This window comes from Misgurnus anguillicaudatus, chromosome 8 (genome assembly GCF_027580225.2).
Source record: "Misgurnus anguillicaudatus chromosome 8, ASM2758022v2, whole genome shotgun sequence".
NCBI lineage: Eukaryota > Metazoa > Chordata > Actinopteri > Cypriniformes > Cobitidae > Misgurnus > Misgurnus anguillicaudatus.
In genome coordinates this window covers 37,121,360-37,127,359 of record NC_073344.2, presented here as the reverse complement: position 1 = coordinate 37,127,359, position 6,000 = coordinate 37,121,360, and positions in this window count along the sequence as shown.

The window sequence follows — 6,000 nt, the reverse complement described above, 5'->3', positions numbered from 1 at the left end:
GGTGTCAAGAAAAGGAAATTCACAGGAGGAGGGTGTTAGACATTCCACAAGAGTGACCAAACCCCCAAAGAAATTTCATTATCCTCAATTAGGGAATCCCTTGATTTCAGTAGTTCAGTCCTTATTACAAGGCCTAAGTACTGCATTTGCTCAAGCAGAGAATAATTCTGACATTATTCAGAACCAGTGTGTTATGGAACCTGGGGATCCTTTGGCAGCAGTGACAATGCAGCCACATGCATGCACGAGGACGTGCATGAGAACAAGGGGGGAGGGTGTAACCCCAGTTACAAAAGTTATAAAAATATAATTATTTTATTTGTTGAATCTCTAAATGTAGTTATTTTATGGTCAAAGTTTCAGCCAATAAGAAGAAAGTTTAATGTTGTGTTCGACCAATGATATGTGTGAATGGTGTTTGGCGCACTGCTTACTTCCGGGTTTCTCTCACGCACGTGAGAGATCGCTGGTTAGTCTGCACGTGAGTCAGATAGAGAGCAGATGTAGATTGAGAACTCTGGAGAAATCGGGGGTATAAATTGCTTTAATGCTGAGTTTTACTCAATATTGATAGAAATAGAGATAAAACTTCTTCAGAGAAACTGTTGAAACAATTTGAAACGGACTTTATCATTGGTTTTGGTGAGTTAAAGTTTGTAAATTCATTACATTTAATGTGTTTAAATGTATATAAGTTAAATATGCAATGTGAATGAGTTTATTTAATTTTCTTTATGGTTTAAGAGTGAATGTGAAGCTTATATGCTTTATAGGTGATGCAATGTAATGTTATTTTGATAAAGTTGACCTCTATGTAAACATTAATGCATTTTATGAAGACTTTGGAAACTAATGATGCTTTTGTGGCCTTGTGTATTCAAGGTCAGGTTTTTTTTTTTTTGTTGTTGTTGTGTTTGTTTTGAAGTTTATATGATTGTTGCCTACGGACGTCTCCATCCTGCGCTGTGAATGCTGCGTATGAGGTGCTGTTTTGCACACGAGGCTAAGTTGCTACGGTAACGGTCGAACTTTCTGGAATCGTTTTCAATTCTTCCGATAGTGGGCGGAGTTGGGACTGGCGAGCCACGAGGAGTTTTCATCGAGTCTTAAATGCGTGATATTTAACCCTTTTATTGCCAAACGGACAGTAGGCAAGTGAAACACACACAGTTACATTTTTTCCCTATTTTTCTTGTGGAGTAATTTCATCTAAAAGGAAAGACTGAGATACAAAACAATCCATTTATGTGAAAAGGATCATAAAGACTGATAAAAAGAAGATCTAAAGATTTACTGTTTTGTTAAAGACTGATTAACTGTTCTGGTAAAGACTGATTTACTGATTTAATTGAGCTTACATATAATGTGATTTACATTTTGAATGTGCATGGGAGTTACAGTGAATTTATTGTTTTGTTTTGGGTTATATGTTCAATTTCAAGTCTAAGGTTTTGAAATACATCTGGAAAGGGAATTAATCATTATAAGCACATTGATAAGTGTTAATGTGAATTAATTTAATTGTGCATTAAGCACTTTATTTCATTTTTTTTCCTTTATTACTGTGATTTGGGTTATTTAAAATTCACAGAGTAAATGAATGTAAACAGAAAAGTAAATTAAGAAAGGGAAACATAAAAGTAAGAAGAAAATAGTGTATATGGTGATACATTTGTAACACTGAAAAGAGAAAACACTTACCTTAAGTTGTCCTGTAAGATCCTGGAACTGAGGTGATCTGAAAAAGAGAGAAGAGGAATTTTGTTATTCTTTTCTTTGAACAATATTGCAACAAACCAATTATTCTGTTTATTTTTGGTTGTTTGTTATTTTTATATTTTTTGTGTAATGGAATTTGGATACAATACTAAAATCTGAGAATATAATACATTTATCTATCTTCAGTTGAACTTAAGTGTGTGAGTGATTCATTGTTGTTGGAAGCTCCTGGGCTCAGTAGTCGAATCTGATCTTCTGAAAGAGCTGGTCCATAGCTCAGACCTGTTGTGTCTGTAGGAACTAGAAGAAGGGTTACACCCGCCCCACAAATACGCAACCAAGGCAACCATGTCAGTTAGTAGACACGCCCATTACTGCTGATTGGCTACAAGTGTGTAACGGTCCCAAGTGTTTTAAAAAAAAATCATGCACCCCACCTTTAAGTATTATGGTGCAAACCAAAAAAATTGGTTTGCACCGAAAAAAAATTGTGTGAGCATATAAGTGAACACCCCTGACCACTCGATGAGTTTCACGTCTTTGAAAATGAAAGTTTAATGCATTTTAGGGATTGTTCCTGTGCACCTATAAAGCCATTATAAAGATGTGAGGTGATACAAGAAACAACCGAAAATTCTCGGGCTAGCATCATATGTCCAAATATCAGTCAAAACCATTCTATTTCATCATAAACAATCTAAAAACAGGGCTTTAAGTGTAAAATACCGAACTTGTCCTTTAAAGTTTAAAGGATTGGGATGCCTATGCAGGCCTATTCTACTATAAGCTTTGGTAAGAAAGACATCTGTCAGTTTGTGAAAAGGTTGATGTGTTTACTTAAAGTGGCCACAAGGAGGAGTCTTTGCTAGACAATCTGCACAAACCGTGACTGTATTTCTCTGTACTGAAGGGGATATATCATGAAAATCTTACTTTAAGTGCCATAATCAGGTCCCCAAGAACAACCCAGTAATTTCTTTTGGTGAACCGTTTTTCTGCAAGCATGTGAAAAATTAGGTAATCTGCACTATTCAACCACAGCACTGCTATTTAGCGCAGAAATAGAGAGAGAAAATAACACATTGAATTTTGATTTCAACAAACCACCATTACGGTGATCAGTGTTTGCATGTCCCCTATAAATTATTGTTTAAAATAAATTAAATACCAATTGTAATTTACTGAATATTCTCTCATAATTTACTCATGCCATCCCAAATTATTTAAGTTTGTTAGTTCAGTTAAACACAGATATTTTTCATCTTAAAGCTCACATAACACACGCTGTTTCTGCATTTCTGATGTTAATTTGGAGTACCTATACATCCTTAATATCTCAGAAGAGTCTTTAGTTTAATCAGATTTATAAAAGAAAGATTAGTTTTACCAAATCTTTCCAATGACGTACGAAAAAATGAAGAAGGAGGAGTAACACAGGAGGAGCGAGTACGAGTCATGCAACACTATACAACACTGTTTAACTGATTCACTACATGTTCGTGTCATTTATATAATATGCACGCACCTATTTCCAACATAAGACAGAAGTCTTACTTACCGCATGCAACTCATGACCCGGTTGGGACTTTCAATGAAATCCAGCGCATCAAACACACACGCAAACCCTGCTGCTACCCTGGATAATAAACTATATCCATTGTTTTCATAATGCTGACTTTCTTCTCCTTACATCCAAAAACACACTTCTTCATTCATGTCATTGTTGAGTCTTGATATTAAACAAAGCTGTCGCGTGATGTGATGTTTGTAAGTTCTAGCGTCTCCCGCTGATTGACAGGTGGGCGGGGTTTTCCGGGGGACGTGCCCATAATAATAAGCGATACGTATAGAAACCCCTGAAACGTCAGCTGAAGCCGTCATCGAAAAAACTTTCCGAAACTTGTACGAACCCTGGCAAAGTGAATTCGGCACAGAAATACTCTGTAACACGCCCAACTGCTTTTTTGGCACTTTGCCTATGTTTAACACGAGGAAACAACTCTATAACTGTGTTAATAAGTCAGAATGCATGAAATACCATTGAACCACCCCTTTAAAGGTGCACTGTGTAACTTTTAGGAGGATCTATTGACAGAAATATATACTATATTTTCATTGGTTTATAAAAGCCTTACATAATAAACTGTTATGTTTTTATTACCTTAGAATCAGCCGGTTTTATTACATACACAGCGGGTCCCCTTACATGAAAATTCGCCATTTTGCACTGCTACAGAGCGTGTTTTGTCACTACGTTGTCTTTTTTCCTACGATTACATGTTTTTCTGTGGCATCTACTGTAACTTCTCTATGCGTTTTGATGTCACCACTAGATGCGGTTAAAATGTACCCAAAGCACCTATAAATGCGGAGACGTCCTCTTCTTAAATGGGAACAACTTGGTGAAGCTCCAAAAAGCACATACATCCATGCTTAAAGTAATCCAAATGAGCCCTATACAAGAAGAAAACATGTATTTAATTGAGGGAGAGGAATCATTTACACCTGGGATGGCACGAGGGTTAGCACTAATGTAGTTCAGTGTAATTTTGGGTCATCGTCAAGAAAGCAGTCATCGTCAAGAGCACTGAGACACGTAATGGAGAAGTACGATGTCCATACAGTATACATTTCTTTTCTTAATATCAGTGATGACATCTCAGAGAACTCTACTGATAAGATGTCCTCAACACACTGCGATTCACGTATCTCTAAACAGTGAATCTAGTTTGTGTAATCTAATATCGTACCTTTTTGTGTAATAGTCTAGTGTAGTAGAATAAAAACATTCTGAAGTCAATTTCACTGCAACAGTGCTGAAGTGATTTTATGTAATGGACCTCAGCAATGAGCATCTCCACAGTGCCATATCAAATGCGCGTGCACTTTAGATTCAAGTAGATTTGATTGGCTGTCATTGTTTTTTGTTCATCAGTTGGAAAAAAATGCTCAGGAAGCCATCCCAATAATATCATTAATTGTATCTTTATCGTTATAGTTGTGGTGTGAACTCCGCACAAATGATTTTTAAAACTATATTTTTATATAGTTATCGTTATAATGTGAATGGCCCTTAACTTGTCTCTGCAAAACACATAAACTTCACATAAACATAGACTTTATTAGACAATATTTTTTTTGAACTAATGAAGACTACCAAAAATGCCAAGTCTTTATTTTTACATATTTATGAGCACATCATCAATAGACTCAACTATAGACCTCAATTTTGCAAAAGATGGTTACTTTGGTGAAAGATTTAAAGGTTCTGTAGAATAGAAACTGCATTTTCCTAGGCATATTTAAATAATAAAGTGGCGTGCACACCAAAGCTTTTACGCCGGCGGCCGTATGTTTTCAATTGTTTTCAATGGAAACACAACTTTTTCCTAGCTGAAAGCCGCCACTCAGCGTTTTTTCCACACTCAGAGTGCTAAAAGTAAAAAAATATACTTTGATGAGCTGAGCTTTTCACTCAAAGTTGAATATTTTTCAACTCCAGCGCTCTGCAGTTTTTCCTTTCAGTGCGGAAAAAAATGCTAACTACTGGCTTTTTTGAAAAACGCAGAGCTTCCATTGGAAACAATTGAAAACATACACCGGCCGCGAGCGTAAAAGCTTTCGTGTGCACGCCCCCTAAGAGTTCTGTAAGTTACATTTTGATGACATATCGTGAGCCTCACACATGATTGTTTTCTCGAATTTCAACATAACACCCACTGTTGCATTACAGTCCAGATGTAGGCCTACACCCCAATATTAATTAACTAAATTAATTACAATGTTATTACTGTGCTAAAACGAATTACGTTTTGACTGCTGAGTTAGCACAATATGCTAGTTAATGCTATATGCTAACGTTTAGGCTGAAGTTCTATTGACGTTATAGTTGTAATCTCCATACAATTGTTTATACATCAAAATCGGTATCTTTGTCTGATACAGGCTCAACCATATAATGTCTATTGCTTTAAGAGCTACTGACGGACATGAAACAGCCAATCAGAGCAGGGCTCAACATTATTATTCATGAACATTCCAAATAGAATAGAGGGTATGCGCGTGACGTCACCTTTCGGTGTAAGTTACTGCGGTTACGCCCACTGAGTGGCAAAAGACAGAGCGGCAGCAATTGAGTACAGTGTGAAATCAGCGAAAACACGGGGAAAAAAAACGTCTTAATGGGAAAAAGCTGTTGTGCGATAGACTGTACTAACAGATTAACAAGAATTCTGAGCTATCGTTTTACAGACTGCAAAAAACACAGAAAGGAGAAGTAAA